Raw genomic sequence first — 16,358 nt, 5'->3', positions numbered from 1 at the left:
GGGGGAGTCAGGATGTGAACCCCAGGAATCACAGACTTGCTAAAAGTTACCCGCTCCGGCCTTCTCATACGCCGCTCCTGGCCGAACCCACCTGAAAGCCCCTGACCTGCTGATTTACCCCTAGTAAAACCTGGCGGACTGATCCGCCTCCCCCCGTCTTGAAAGGACTCGGCGTTGCCCTGCAGAAAAGACAGGACTGCCAGTCGACGCTGCAGACACACAAAGGCAGGTGTGGTAGGCGAACGGCTCGTGTGTTTGTGTTCGAATACTGCGGTTTGCTTTCTGTGCCGTTTCTGTTTGTCTGGGTTTCTCAGTCCCTGTACTGTGAGGGTGTGTGTATGTGAGTGTGTGTCTGTCTCTCTCTCTCTACAGTCTCCCACCGAGTGTGTGTGTGTGTGTGTCTGTGTGTGTGTCTGGGGTTTAATGCCAGCAGGATAAAAAGGAGGCTTTGCAGACTAAGGTTTGATGTGCTGTTTGTCTTGGTTTGCCTCTCGCTGAGTGTTGTGGGGTGGTTCTTTTGGATTTATCTGCCTTTCCTCTGTTCCCCTCCTGTCGAGGAAAGGCAGAGCAGACGGAATACGGTCCCGGGACATTTAATCTTTAGGGAATTTCATGGTAGTTAGTGCTTGTCATCGATGGAGTCAGATGTAAAATACTGGTGTAGTTCTATGAGTGTTTCGGACGTATCCCAGGCCAGATTTCAGAACGGCGTAACACGCTATCTCCCCGTTCAGAAGATGAAACCGTTTGGGCTCTTTTGGGAGCGTTGAAGCTGAAGATTTTAAGGCTTTTGCGCCTTGTGTCTGTTATGTTTATTCGGACCATATGTGTTAGCGTGTGTGGGTGAGTGTTGTTTACATGTGCGTTCGGTGTATACGTGTGGACATACGGATGTGCGCGGTGGAATTTCTGCAGAAATTTCCCCAGGTCTTTTTTTTGCCGTGTTTTTTATTGACATTGAATGTCAGGGAAGTAATCAAACCCATCAGGTCAGTGGGGTCTCAGTCCACTGACAGGCGTACAGTCAGGGGCATTCATTTCCAGAGAGCAGCTGCTCCCACACTCTGACACGACTGTGTTAGTCTAAACCCTGCTTCTTTAAAGCCTTGTCCAAACATATTTTAATGTGGTTCATATATTTTTAGCCTAGGTCGGACTGTGTGACGTTATAAAGTTTATGATCTGACAGATGCCATTTTTCTTATTTAAAATGATTTATTTGGCTAAATGCATCATACAGGACTTGTATTAAATAAAGGGATCGATGGTGAACGTAGATGCACAAAAATAAAAAGCACAGAAAACATTTTTATAATTTGCCCCTGCCTTTTTGAATCCGTACGAAATGCCGGATAATACAGAAAATCATTTGTTAAATAGAATAATCCCCCCTCCTTCCAGAGTTGACTCTTAGGCCTTCATAAGTGAGATTTAATATTTTGACAAGCTGTTCAATCAGATGTTTTAGGAACATTAAATGTGGCAGGCTGTCTGTTCCCCTGGTTTCTGTGAATTGGTGTGTTTTCTGTCTTTCGTGACCCATTTTCCTTTGTTCTGTGTATAAACGTAACCAAGACACACGTAACCCCTCCTGAATGATGTCGAGAAAGATTAGAGCAGGACCGGGCCCTGACAGACATGCTCATAGAACAGTAAAAGTCGCCTATTCGACAAAACGCCTTCCCTTTCCACTCCTGCATTCTCAAATAGTTTGACATACAGTTGGTTATTTTGATGACCAGTTACTCATATATATATATACACACACACACACACACACACACACACACACACACACACACACACACACTATACTGCCTTATTAAATGCGAACTATAAGTGAACCTAATTCTTTGCATGCATAAATCAATCTTTATTCAATACATGAATATTATTTTCTAAGTTTTTATATTATTTGATTGATTTATTTTTTTGTGGTAGGTGTGTTTTGAGTTTTTTCCTGTGTATTGTGTATTTATATACTGTACCTCATATTCAAAGACATTGTTGATAGCTCAACAGCTTAATATGTTGCCATTTTTCTAGTCTTATGAAAAGAGTGATAAATAATAATAATACATTTGTATAATAATAAATAGTTAATAAATTATTACAAATGCAATCTTTTAATAATTACTTGGATAAATGCAATAATTGTTCATATGCGATTTTGTGATTTTGTTCAGGTACACTCCTGTCAATCATTTTGATTTCCTTCATTGTATTTTTCTACAGCAGCACTAATATATTGGGTAGTTACGATATTGGATTACAGTCTGAGACATGCATTAATATATTTTGAAAACCACAAATTTTTGAGGTATTATTATTGTTTTAACATGTACACAACATGTGACCCCATAAATAGCAACAGTAACAGTCAAACTCAGCTGAACATGCATATCGGATTTATGTGGATTTTCTGTGTGCATACATTTAAGTGTATATGTGCAACCTATATAATGCACCCCAATTCCCACAGACAATAGGCTCCCTCCCCATCTCTCTGCATCCTCTCATCTCTCTCTCTCTCTTTCTTTCTCTCAGAGACACAATCTGCACCACAAGCTCTGTTCTGAGCCCGAGCAGGTTGCTGTCAGTTTAAAAATGACTGTAATAAAAGTGACCATGAAGATGGATTTTGTGATTTTGCGTTTCTAATCAGTCATCTGTGAAGAGGACTTTTGCTTTGATTCAGCAGTGCCCTGACAGGTCAGATTGATAGTGCACAGGGGATAAAAAAAGAAGAAGAAGGAGGAGAAGAAGGAGAAGAAGAAGGTTATTAACTGTCTTCCCATTAAAGTTGGGGATCTGGGTCTGTGGCCAGTGAGACAGGCGTGATTTAAGCGGAAACCTCTCTCAGGTGAGAGGAGAGGGAGTCTCATTGTCCAGTCTCACTCCTCACACTTCTGCACCAGCAGATTAGACTCAAATTATCTCCTCTGCAGCCCTGACGGCAAGAGAGAGAAGCCCCTCGCAGTGCATGAATGACTGCTTGCATGCATATGGAGAATGAATGTAATCTTATGGCCGATGAGCAGGATGATACAAAACAGACACTGGCTATTTAAATGCCTTTGCTGTTATATAGTACCTTAATGTATTTAATATATATATATATATATATATATATATATATATATATATATATATATATATATATATTTAATATTTTTTAATTACACACACACACACACACACACACATATATATATATATATATATATATATATATAATATATTTTATTTTATATAACAATATATTTTATTTCTTACTCTCACTCAGGCTAGGTGCAACTCTGCTAATAAATGTGTTGCTTAAAAATTATTCTAAAAACATGCGCATGAAAGACAGCGCTGGCAGGAGAGGCATATTGCAAATGAATTCAAATCGCACAATGTGTTTTGTGCATCTGACATATCATAGGAAGAAATCAAAGCACAGAAATTGCTCGCTTTAGAAACCACAGCGAAGGGCTGTCAGCACCTCCTCAACATCAGCGCTTTCAAACAAAGCTCACGGACGGGCGCTTACCTTATGCATGACAATCCATCGACTCCCTTTAACCAATCCAAAATCACCTTCATACACCTCCAGCGCGAAGAGGAGACACGCAGATTTTATTAACCCCCCCACCACCACCACCCCTTTTTCCAAGTGTCCTTAGTGCTGCCACTAGTGAAATATCAGTGCAAACAGACTCCAGCCTTTTTCTGAGACACCAAGGAGTCGTTCTCAGCTGTCTGGCCCACGGGTGCATTTTAAATGTGAAAAAGCCTGAGATTCTCGTCCATGGGGTTCTGAGCTGCCAGCTGACTGTTCACAAACCAGCACCGCTACACACGATCCTGCCATAACCACAAAACATAACTTAGATTTTCCAGGAGATACATAAACACATAAATAGTTTGTTTAATTTATGTTTTAGGTGAGTTTTTCCCCTATCAGGACAAGCTTCAGGCCTGTTAAATATGATATAATAGACTATGATCTATAAATCAATCAGTAAACCTTACTGATTATTATGATCAATAAGCAATCTGTCTGGCTAATCAGTTTATCTGACACTTAGACATATGCAGATTGTTTTTAAATGACTATATTTTCACTGACCTCATTTGTTTCATTATGGGATTGAATCGTTTTCCTCTTGATTAATAATTTGTTGTTGATCTTAGGTCATTTTTATAGGAATACAAAAAAAAAAAAAAAGGACTCAACATTTAAGCTGTTCATGTCTGATGCATCCTGACAATTTGAGAGTGTGAAAAGGATGTTATACAACAGTCAAAAACATGGTCTAATTATTCAAATGAGTTTGTGTTTTGACAGATTAGTTCATTTGTTTGGCTAATTGGAATGTAATTCACTTAAGAATGCTGATTAATTATGTAGATCCACACAAAGCATTTGATACACACTTTCCCTAGGATGAAAATATCACATACAAATATCAATAATTGTTGTATACAGCTTTATGCATTAATTATTTCAATTTATGTTGTGTCTTGTGACTGTTTTTGTTTAATAAAACAATGACTGAAAATCATTTACCATCTCATTCATGCATTCCCTAAAATGAACAGTAATTGATGTGTACTCATTTAATAAATCAGTCATTAATATTTAAGAGTGATATTTAATTCACAAATGCATAATACACACACTATTCTGACATGAAACAATACCGTGTATCTCCATTTTCTTATAGGCAAAATTCAAGCCACTTGACCAAGTTGACTGCATTATCATCCAGTTTGGCTGATGGGTTTAGAATATGTCATGTTGCCATGGTTTTGCTCTCTTGCCTTTCCTGTGCTGACCAATGGTAACCAGGTAATCCGCTAAATAGAATGCACCACTACTTATGGGGGAGAGGGCAGCTTCTAACCCCAGGAGAGGCAGAAGAAAACATCTAGCCATGTTAAAGACTCATTTGAACAGGGAAAGCTGGAAATGCAATTATCTAGCACACAAAAAGACAAATAATTGAATAAAGTTCATAAGAAGAAAAGCACAGTTTCTTCTCTGCTTTAGAGCATTAGCCATAACCCAGTGAAATATACACTCTCCTGAACAGGGGCGATGGCTCGAACTGATATGTGTTCGGAATGATTCTGGTTTTAGTGTTTAAGTGCAGCCCGCTCAGTAGGTGCTCTGGTCCTTCGGGCTTAAAATCACGGAATAGGGAGGGTCTCAGTGGCTTTTCAGTTACAAACAACAGGCTCATTTGTAATTATAATTAATTACCTCATTATTGATTGTGTCATTGATTAGAGATTGGAATGATTTTGCATGCTTAATTATCTTAATCCACAGATTAAAAAAAATAGCAATAATTAATTACTTTGAAATAAAATAAAAAAAATATATATATATATATATATTGTTTACATTCAATAATGATTATAGCATTCATTAATAATTATAATTGTTATTAAAATTATAAATTATTTACATTTATTTAGGCTAAATCATCAATGACGTTTTCATTTATTATTATTTCTTTGTTTTACACCGAAAATGATACTTGAAAAGATAAACCTCATATTCAAATGATAGAACATAATTAATAAGCAAAACAGACAGCTATACATTCAGGGGCTCAGCAGATGGAGAATCTCCTGGTTTAGGATAGATGGCCGGAGATGCAACTCCTGCCCGTTTGTCTATTAAAGAGGGATCAACAATGAAAACCTCCGCACCACGAGGAGCAAAGGGCCAAGTGGGAGGGGGCAGTGGGGGTGAATGGACTCAAAGAGAGGACCAAGTGTGTCTCTGAGAGTGTAGTTTAGTGTACATTTCCCGATGAGATCGACCAGCCAACTGAAGTCACTTTTCAACCAACCATTTCCCCCTCTCAAACGTCTCGCTAAATAGTCCACAGTCATTCTCATTGATTTTCTTTATCAAATAAACAGAATGGCACCGCGTGCCTGGCCGCCTCCCTCATCCGTGATCCCGGGACCCAGCAGCTGGGAGCACGTGTGATTTTACCACATCTAAACAGTAACGTTATAGAATAATCATATTGACGGCTGTCAATTAAACTCTGTAGTTTCAGCGCGGTGCATCATCTAGCATGCCAATGAATTATTTTATACCTTTATTTCATAGTGAAATAGGTAGGCGAAAATATTCAGATTTATACCACATAGCCTATCTTTAACATTAAACCTTATTTTTATTTTTGATACACATTGCATGTTGTTGTTAGCAAATGTTATTTTGTATTTTTCTAATAAAATGAATCGCTTATTTATGTTCTCACAGCTCTCTGCCACTTCGTTTTGTTTCTCGTGAAAGGTGAAAGTCGTGCTGATACCGTTCTCATGTCGTATATGGATTTTCGTTTATATAATCGATCGAAATGTCCCAATACATTGATCGAAAGTCCAGTGTTTTGCAAACAAGCATTTGTGAAACTCGATTTTACGTTGCCAGTGATTTTGCCACGACGTTGTTTACAGATTTTTCACGCAATCTTGTATTTGTATGTGTTATACTACATAAAAGCAAATTAATAGCTTATTAAATATATAGCTATACGAACGCGCAAAAGCATTGTGCGAAGAAGCACACTCTGTTTGAAAATCACGAGAGCGTTCTAATTTTTCAAATCATTCTGAATGACATGTCATTGCGGTATATGAAATTAAAGTTAGATAAGTCCGCATTGAGGGAGGCTGCACCCAATCCCCAACTTATTTCCCATTTTGTGTTCCAGCATCACCGCGCTCCGCTCTTTTCAATGACAATGTGCCAAATCTAGGCATTTTCTAAAGAGTTTCCATATGCTATAAGCGGAGCATCAGAGAGACACAGGACACCGGGATGCCCTTTTATACCAAAGGTACACGCGATTTATTTTCTTTTTAGCTGGCATTTATGAACAAAAGATGGGAATATATAACGCAAGAAATATATGTTTTAAACCGTTTGCTCGTGAAATATGTCGCTTTAGTGGAACTGTCATTTTTAAAAGACAAAAGCGAGCTGGTCGTAACCTACAGATGACGGAGATTTGTTCTTGTTTTTGTGGTGGATGTTAGCTTTTTCTTGTTTTTAAGAGAGAACTATGAGATTACAGTGTGGGAAATGTTTGAAACGGTATGACTTTTAGGGGAAATTACATCGGTATCTTTTGACTTTGAAATAAATAATATTGTGGCGTAGTTTTATGGCTATTTTGTTGTTGTTGTTGTTATTGTTTACTCTCAGTGTAATCAATTTTGTGAACACTTGACTGGCCGACTTTACTAAATAGTGCCATGAAAAGCGATTTTATAGCTAATCAGTTCTGTTTTAAATAGCCTACATTTAGATGTTTTCGTTTTGATAATGCATGTTCGGCTACGTTTGTTTACAGGCTATTGCACAGAGGTTTTCCCGTCTTCCACAAATATTGAAAACTTTCTTGAAGTGTGTGTGTGTGTGAGAGAGAGTTGAGAATTTATAATGGGACTTAATTCTCCGTTAGCAGAACATTTTGGAAGGTGTTTTATGCGGCTACAAAGGGTCAGTTACTGTCAAAACGTGACCTCTCAAACCCCAGAGGGCGCCAGGCGATTTGGACAAGCCTTTCATTTGTGCGACAGAACAGTCATTCACTCATTAGGTACCAGCAAAGAACCAAAAAAGAAACCCTGAAGTCATTTTTAGACATCGTACGTTTAAGAAAGACAATTAGCATATAAGAAATCACATGTCGCGAATTGAATGATGATTGCTTTATTGACATCTCACTTAAATCAGTATTCATGCAGTTTTTGGTAGCCTACGTCTCATAGGTACTTCACAATGTCATAAAAAAGTGAACAAAGCTTCTGATATTGTTTGTAGGCTATATCCATATAGTTGAAAATGAGGAATATACATTGAAATATGACAATGAACAAACAGGCTAATCGGCAATGATAAATGCTAGTATTTGTAGGCTACACTACATACTAGCTTTACCAAACAAAATAATAATAATAATAAATATAATAAAAGGAAAAATCTCTATATTCATTTCAAAAACATACTGCAACAAAATACAATCTTGAATTCATTTAAGATTAAATGATACGCAAACAAAGCGATGTTTGTCAGATAGCCTGAGAGAAAGAAGAGCAGAAAGTACGAGGGTGGCCACGATAACATTTGAAAGTGCTACAGACTAAGATAAGCACTATATCAGCCACGCAGCTTCCACTTTCTCCATTTCACAGCACAAAACAGTTCAAAAGACAGCACAGCTCTTATAACTACGCTAAATGTATCCGTCAAAGTATAGCCTACTTGCATAAGAGGTGAGACCTTTAAATCAATAGTTTTAAAGTCCTCCGCGGTGAGCAGCAGAAACACAGTCGTCAGTGGCTGGCAAATAACCTTTACTCCGCCGCATTTGCTTTGCGTTTATATGAAGGTAAAATCTGAAGCTCTCCGTGTCCTATTGCGAGCTCGTCTCGGTCTTGTTTCTGTTCTCTCGTTCATCCTGTCGAAGCACCACTAGGGTCTGGCAGGCATGAGTCCCCCGAGGACTAGAAACAGTGATTCAGGAGTGAAGAAGTAACGCCTCTGTTGACCACCTCTCGCCCATCCAAAGACCCACAGTAGACATGCCAGTCCAAGGGCTCGTGTTTTACTGCAAAGACAGCTCCGGTATACGCATCCTTATCGTGCGTTCCGGAAACAGAGCCTCGCTCAATTCAACCCTTTCGATTTTTTCATAAAGGAGAGCCGATCTTTTGATTTTCTTCACGATTAACATGTTGTCGGGTCTCCTTTCAATGGCGATATTTTAAGAGATCCAAACTGGCTATAATCATTCGGAGCATTAGCATGCGTGCTTTAATATGAACTAAACGCCTGGTGAGTGAAATAGAAGGATGTAAATAAAGTTCATAAGCCAAAGCCAGGCATAGGTTACTATGGGCTTTAATTCCGAGGCCCATTTACTGTCAAGTAGTGTACTTTTTGAGGTTTATTTGGAACACTATCTTGCGAATAAATATTCTGTGAATTATTATTTGAATCTTATTTAACTTTACATATCAATTTTGTTTGCAAAAAAATGCGTAGTTACACACGTGTCATTAAATATGTGTCGTACACATGTGTCATTAAATATCTCTAAAAGCAAAATGATATTCACATCTGCATGTTCTCTTACAATAGCCTACAATACACCAGGTTGCCAATACAGTAACTGAAAATAATTTTTAATACATAGCATCTACAACTGATAGCCTACAATGTGTCCATTTCATCTGCTCAGATATTGACATTTTACATGTCACGCGGATAACAGCTCATAATAATCGACACCTGTATACAGTAGGCTATTTATGTTTTTCTCTTGACTTCTCTTCATTTGCGTTGCATTTCACTCTTTATTTTAATTGCTACTGTAGGACTATATGGGAATAGCAAAAAAACACCATTTCACTTGTGTTGTTTTCTAATATAATTTATATATTTATATATGTTCCCTACATATAATACACTATGTATATTTCTGCTTTTCGAAATATGTAGCTACATTTTTCATAAACCGAAGCGTCTCGAGTGAATCATTATTTTTGTCTTTAACAAAAAAAAAAAAAAAATCGTTGAGGAAGCATTGCTAAATGTACATGAAACTTAGGCCGAGTGCATTACAAACAAAATGTACAAACATATTTAATCTTTTTTTATATATATATAACAGCAGGCAGACTTAATATTTTAAAACGGCCATACTATAACACGTTGTCTTGAACATTTCTGAATTTATTTATTTTGGTTAAATAAAAAATCAACAGCTTTGATTACAGGTATGACTCAAAAAGTAAAAAAAAAATCTCTTTTTGTCCCACAAAATGTTCCAGGCCGTTACAGGACGTCTTGCCCACCGAAAAAGATTTCCCCCCTATTAGATCATTTTAGGAATCTGGCTCGTACAGCCCTTCGGCTCTCCAAGTTGAAACGGCGCGTCATTTGCAATGTGGAGACTGTTGATCACCTCACTAATTACGTCTCTCTTTCAGCCTCGCGCTCTCTCCCTCCCTCTCGCGCTCACTCCCCCCTCTCTCTCTCTCTCTCTCTCATTCCCAGAGTGCATATCGAGAATAGACACACAAAGACATGCGCACTCAACTTAATCAGCCATTTTTTTAAACAGGGCTAAAACGATAATAATTAGCAGAATAAAGACATATCGGATTTTCATTTCCTTACCTCCTTTCCCTTACCCCTCCACAACCGAAACTGCTAGGCAGTCGTCGACACATCTTTTACACAACCGGACCCAAAGGATCGCCTCTTACTGTAGTATTTACGTTTTTTCCAATAAAATTGGAGGATTATTGTTACTTTTTTTTCTTTTTATCCTTTTTGTTACCTACTTGCGCTACCATTGGATGTGATTTTCTTCAGAAAAAGCAAATATCAAGAGAAGGATCGGAGGGAACTGCGGGGGAAGAAAGTAAGTTTTTTTCCCCTTCAACTTTTATTGAGTAACGTTAGTTGGTGTTAAATTTAGGTCGAGTATTGATTTTATTTCGCGACTAGCTCTGCTGAATCTGCGCTATTCCGCTGTCGGATTACGGCTTTATGTGATATAATTTCTACAAATGTCAGCCTAAATATTTTCCTCCCAGTTTGTAAAACATTCGTTTTGCCGAACAGCCGCGAACTGTCAGGCGATGTTGTCCTCCCGTATCTACCGTAAACCGGTTCCAGACTCTATTTCGTTTCATTTGCAAGCAAACCGCCGTAAATGTTAAGTTTCGCTCTATTTTCCACCGTTATTCGCTGATACGGAGTAAAAAGTGGACTGATTTGTACACTCGCGGCTGTTGTGTTGACTCGCCTCATCACAGCAGACGCTAAACAGCAGGGCTTCCTTACATTTGACCAAATTGCGTATCTTACATCTCAAACAATACACGTCATTACGTTTTATAAAACATCTGTTTGAAAAGGTAACGTGTCGAGAACAATATCCTGTAACAGTAAGAAACGCGCAGGCTACGTTTTGACACGACGACGCAAGTCGCTTCGGACCGGTGTTTTCCGTCATGTATCTTGAGATAGACTCAAAATCTGCGCAGTTCTCCTCAGATAGCCAAAAGACGCTTCTTTGTATATTTATGTTACCTGCAACGTGTAAAACAGTCTTTCCACGCTGCGGCTCGGATGATGGTAACGATAGGAGCGATTGAACTCTAACAGCAGCCGAGGGTCTCTTCTGCCATTTCCCGGACTCCTTCGTGTCTGTGGAAAACGGAATAAAAAGGACCGAAATCATTCCTATTTTCATCAGATAGCCCATTCCGTGTTTAAACTACTCGTCTCTTCTGTCTTGCCCGTAAGTTTCCTTCTCTTCTCCTTTCAATCCCTTTACGTTTTTCCTGAGAGAATTGTCCCCGAGTTTATAGTAAGGTCGGTAAGGCAGATTCTTAAAGTTGAGTTTTCGTTTTTTCTTTTTTTTTTTTTTTGTGGTAAAACGTTAACATTGGCATTGAAGACCGTGACGTGTGTGAGCGCTTGGCTTTTGGGTTGATGGTGAGTGTGAGGCAGAGTCTTGGCTCCGATTGGAACGCGACAGTGACAAGGGCATCGATCGCTTCCATTGAGAGCACAGAAAAAAGCCAGGCAGTGGGGAGGCAGAGCTCAGAGCCGCGGTGTGTCTGCGCCCTCTGCTCTCTCAACCAGCAGATATTCACTGTCTGGATCTCCGTGTTTTGTACGATTTCAAGTTGTTTTTACCGCGGGCAGGATGTTTGCTTGCTTGTGTATTAAATGAGCGGCGTTTGATTTTTCTATGTTAGAAATTGTGGATTTGTACGCTTTTTGTATTAATACGATCCTTTGTGGAGACCTGGATTTGTTTGCAAATTGGAACTGCACGGGAATTGCATCTATATTTTATTGGATTCGTTTTCATTAATATAATTGTATTTTATTTTTATTTAGATTTTTTTTTGTTTCAGTAATAACACTATTATTATTAGTATTATTATAATGTACATATGTATGTATTGTATGTAAAAGTGTTATCTCTATTTTCATATTAAATCTATATTTTCAGCTTTAATTATTTTTATTTCTGTTGACTAAAAAGGCTGTGTTCCATTCAGAAATTTTGTTCTGTTATGTAAAAATCTTATTTTAAAAAAAAAGGTTGTGTCTAAGATCTGCTGTCACAGAGAGACACAAAAGGTTAAGAAAAATTGTGGTTCAGTGCATTCGGTTGCATTAATGTAATTAGAAATGTTCATTTAAATGGAGACGTTTTATGGCACCACAAGGCATCTGGATCTATTAAGTGTGCTTTGATTTAATATCAGATGTGTTTTGCGTTTTTGTGTCCACATAATTTCATACAGTGCACAGATTGATTCGAGGTAGCACGGAATATTGTGAAGCCAACGAGAGGAGCCTTTAATAACTCTTGAGACATGTTCTGCAGTAAGATTGGCTGAGGCTTTTCCTAGGGTCGACAATGTGTCATTTCCATGAAGCCAAATTGCCCACTGCCTATATGATATTAATGTGCAAATCAATATTTCAGGGATTAAATTTCCCTTCTTCATTTTTTATGGTTTCTACCTCAATAAGTCTCAAGTCTAATAGAAGAGGCTGGATGATTTAAAATCTGGCTCTGCGGAGTGGCTTGCTACAAGCCTATCACAGCGTTCTGCTGTTCAGTACCCAAACTCCTATGGCAACGTGCAGAGGTTGACTGCCACTGCTTTGTGACATTAAGACACCCAATTTGGCTAAAAGGCTGAGAGATGACTGCGTGTTCGGTTGAATGCTAATATGTGGTTATCCCGGTATTGATAGTTGTAAAAGAGAAGCCCCATTCAAACACACACACACACACACTAATGTTTGCATACACATGCAGGTAGAGAAACACACTCATAATGTATGCACACATTTGACAGCATCCATCTTAAAAAATAAAAATAAAGCACAAGACCAGTGATCACTGATAGTATCAGCTTCTCCCTAAAATGCTGCAGTATACAATTTTTTTCCCCGTGAAGGCTTTATACAGGGTTAGACAGGGAAATACGGTTTCTATTTTCGAATGTGGTGATATGAACCATTTAGAGCACCAAGAGCTTCAATTCACCGGAGCACGTCTTGTTATTTCATTGCAGTCGTGGAAATTCGTTGTTGGTCAGCAATACTGAGAAGAAGCAGGAATGATTTTTTTTTTTCACAGTCCTCTGAGCTTTCTGCTGTCTATCATTAGGTGTTTGTCTTTTTATTCATCTCGTACCATCTGTGCTACGCTTCACAGAGCGGCATGAATTTCATATGTGATATAATTTTTTTTTTTTTTTTTTGGTCTCATCTTAAACCTTTGAACAGACCAATTTAATTTTGCCGGCAATGAAGGAATTTTTTTTTTTTACATGGTGCAGGACAAAGGCCTTTTTAATCTGGCTGCGACTGTATGGTTTCCTTTAAGATTGCCTGTCTGTTACAGTTTCACAAGCTTAATGTCGTTGCGGTAAGATATTGTCCATTTTTTCCCGCTGTCATTTTCTTGAAGAAGTGCTTCCCAATTTTATATCAAGAACTTATTTGAGCTCTGTATTTTATGTACTCAGTTGCCAGTGCTTGTTGTGGTTTCCTGAGCACATTAACCGCTTAATAACCTCTGTATGCGTGTGTTTGTGTGTGCACTCCTCATAGATAACATTGGGAAAACTGTCACTTTGTTGTTAGAGGAACTATAGGGCTTTTGTTGTGGGCCCAACTGAATATGGTTCGGAGGATGCAGTACTTGCCCCGGTCCGTAGAGCAGTGGGTGGAAAGCTGAGAAGTCAGGAGCTGGCTTAATGTATTAAGGGGGGCCTTTTTGTGTCAGCCCCGAGGCATTTCTGAGGCAGAAAGAGCCTCCCCTGCTTAGAGGCTTTCTGAAGGGTTAAACACTTGGATGGGGTTCAAGCTCCATAGCGCCTAGGGAAAGTGCATTTGACTATGTACAAGTTTCATGTAATTAGGACATAATTTTATTAACATATGCAAATTGTTAACTCAGAGGTTTGTTCAGCTGGTGAAGATCAGCTGAGCACAAACGGCTCATTGTTCCTGGGGCAAATAATGGATTCGGAGTCGGACGGTGGCAACGCATAACCAGCTATCTAATTTAAGTCGTACCATGGCAAAATTTCATTAGTAGCCATGGAGATGGGGTTAATTGTGCTGACTAATAGCCCTGACTATGGCGGTGGCCCCCGAAAAACAGCAAAAGCACGACGGCTTACTTAATCTGCCTCACGATAACACTTGTTTAGACACGTTTCCCTCATGTGGGAATTTGCATATGCAAATCCGGGGTCTTCCTGATCTCATTCGTCATGTCAGGCTGTCAAACGCGCTGAAAGACAATGAAAGCAAGAGCGAAGGCTGTTGCTGATCTCACCACAGAATGGGCAGCATTATTCAGGCCGACAACATTCTTTCATAATTTGTTTCTGATTAATAGACCAGACTGAGGCTCGTTCTGTTCGGGGCTTTTTGCAAAGAGAAGGTCAGGTCAGAAAGAGTTTCCACAGCAACTAAAGATCTATTCTTTTCCCTTTGGCTAATTAAATCACATTCTTTAGGCCTCTTCACTTTTTTTTTTAAAGAGAGTGGAAGAGGAGGGGAAAAAAATACTGTCGCAGATAATCTCTAGTTTCCTTCAGCTATAGATGGGTGGAAGCCTGCTGCAGTGCTAGTTCTCCTGAAGTAATCCTGTTTTTTGACAGAAATGTAAACTGATATAATTGCTTTTCAGGAAAGGGAATGCAGGGTTTGTACAAGTGTAAAAAGCATCGGAAAAGGATTAGCATTTTTTTGCATAATGCACAGCGGCTTTGAATGGGGCACTGAATGGTTGACTGAGTGACTTAGATGAAAGCGAGATGGAAACGGTGCCTTCTCGTCCTTTCTATCCAGGCCCCGCTTGTCCCCAAAGATGTTTGTCGAGGACTTGAGACAACAGGCACAGGCTTCATATTCCTGAAGCCTCCCAAGATGCCTGCAGATTTTGCCATCATGTGAAGTAATATGTATGATAATGGTGTCTCTCAACTGGTAAATAGCAGCCCGTATGCTTTATTCAGTAGCGTTCAGGCACAATAGCAGAGCTAGGGAGTGGATTCTGCAGAGATGGGATTTCTTTTTTCCTCCAGTGTCAATCTCACTTTAAACAGGTTTTGATTGAACGCTAGAAATGCTTCTTACTTTTTATTTCTTTTTGTTCTTTCCTCAATATAAACAGGAGCGGTTTTGATCGAGAACACTAGGAATATGTTTGTAATCCTTTTGTTAAAACATTCCAAGCCTGAATTTTTGCGTGTGCTTGTGCGTGCGTGAAAAATAAAACACTTAATACGGCACTCATATATTATAGATGAGGCGTTTTGGAGGATGGTCGGATTCTAGCTCTAGTTTTTGTGTTTTGGGGGGAAGGTGCCGGGTGTGACGTGAGCGCCGCTTCCGTGATCTCAGCGTCACTGACATTGAGGTCTCTCAAATGAACGCGAGCCGCCGCCAGAGACGTTTTTTTTGTGTTTTGTTGTGTTCTGTGAGGCCTTGATCATCTTTCACTGACCTTTTATAGACTAGAGCTGTCCTTTCATATGCAAATGATTAAGGGAAAGGAATTGTAGCCGGGATAAGTGCTCACAGGTTATCACGAACAAAACGATTCTTCTTCTTTTCACTTCTGTTTCTTTTTCTGACCATTCCAGTGGTGAAAAGCAAGTAGCTTTGAGTCGATTGTGAAAGGTGGCGATGTCAGTCTTTTTAACCCCAGCGCTAAAGAAGAGGATACACCGTGGATGACGCTTCACGTCTGTTCATTTCAAACAAGGCTCACTGTTAGACAAGTCATGCTTTAGTGTCTGGTTGAATCAGGCATGTACTGACAAGCTCAACCAGATGTTGATGTGGGCCCGGTTGCCAAGTGAAACTTGTATGCTGTGGATTGTCCCCCTTTCCCCCCACCACCGGCCCTCGAGATGTGCTCTCCTTACTCTGCAGCTTGGATGTAGTTAAAACATCTCTTGCTTTTCCGCGACTTACACACTGTTCCTACCGATGTGTGCGAACACATGACTGATGAGGACATGGACATTTCAAACAATCGTAAGGGTTGTTATGAGAAGGACTTGTTATCGTGAGGAAATGTAATTTTTGTCCTCATTGAGAACTTTCATTTTTGAGCACAGTTATCTAAATGTTTTTGTTGCTCTTGGTCCTCTGCCAGACAGGATTACATTACTTTTACTGTCAGCTTGCGTCTCATCGGAGAAGGGGATTTTCCCCCTTCGTATTCTCAGGCCTTCTTTGGTTTTTCGTGACGCCTTTGCTACAGGAT

At 39.3% G+C, this 16,358-nt stretch overlaps 1 protein-coding gene across 1 annotated transcript in view; it reads left to right on the top strand.

The window, feature by feature from the left end:
- Window positions 1-6,708: 6,708 nt before the first annotated feature.
- LOC113042438 (zinc finger homeobox protein 4-like) overlaps window positions 6,709-16,358 on the top strand; it is a 75,448-nt gene continuing 65,798 nt past the window's right edge. The window contains 1 exon segment of the mRNA XM_026201304.1: window positions 6,709-6,854. The gene's annotated coding sequence lies outside the window, so the exon portion shown is untranslated.

Source organism: Carassius auratus, chromosome 24 (assembly GCF_003368295.1).
Source record: "Carassius auratus strain Wakin chromosome 24, ASM336829v1, whole genome shotgun sequence".
Lineage (NCBI taxonomy): Eukaryota > Metazoa > Chordata > Actinopteri > Cypriniformes > Cyprinidae > Carassius > Carassius auratus.
The sequence above is the reverse complement of the archived record's forward strand: the minus strand, read 5'-3'. Positions and strand labels throughout refer to the sequence as shown.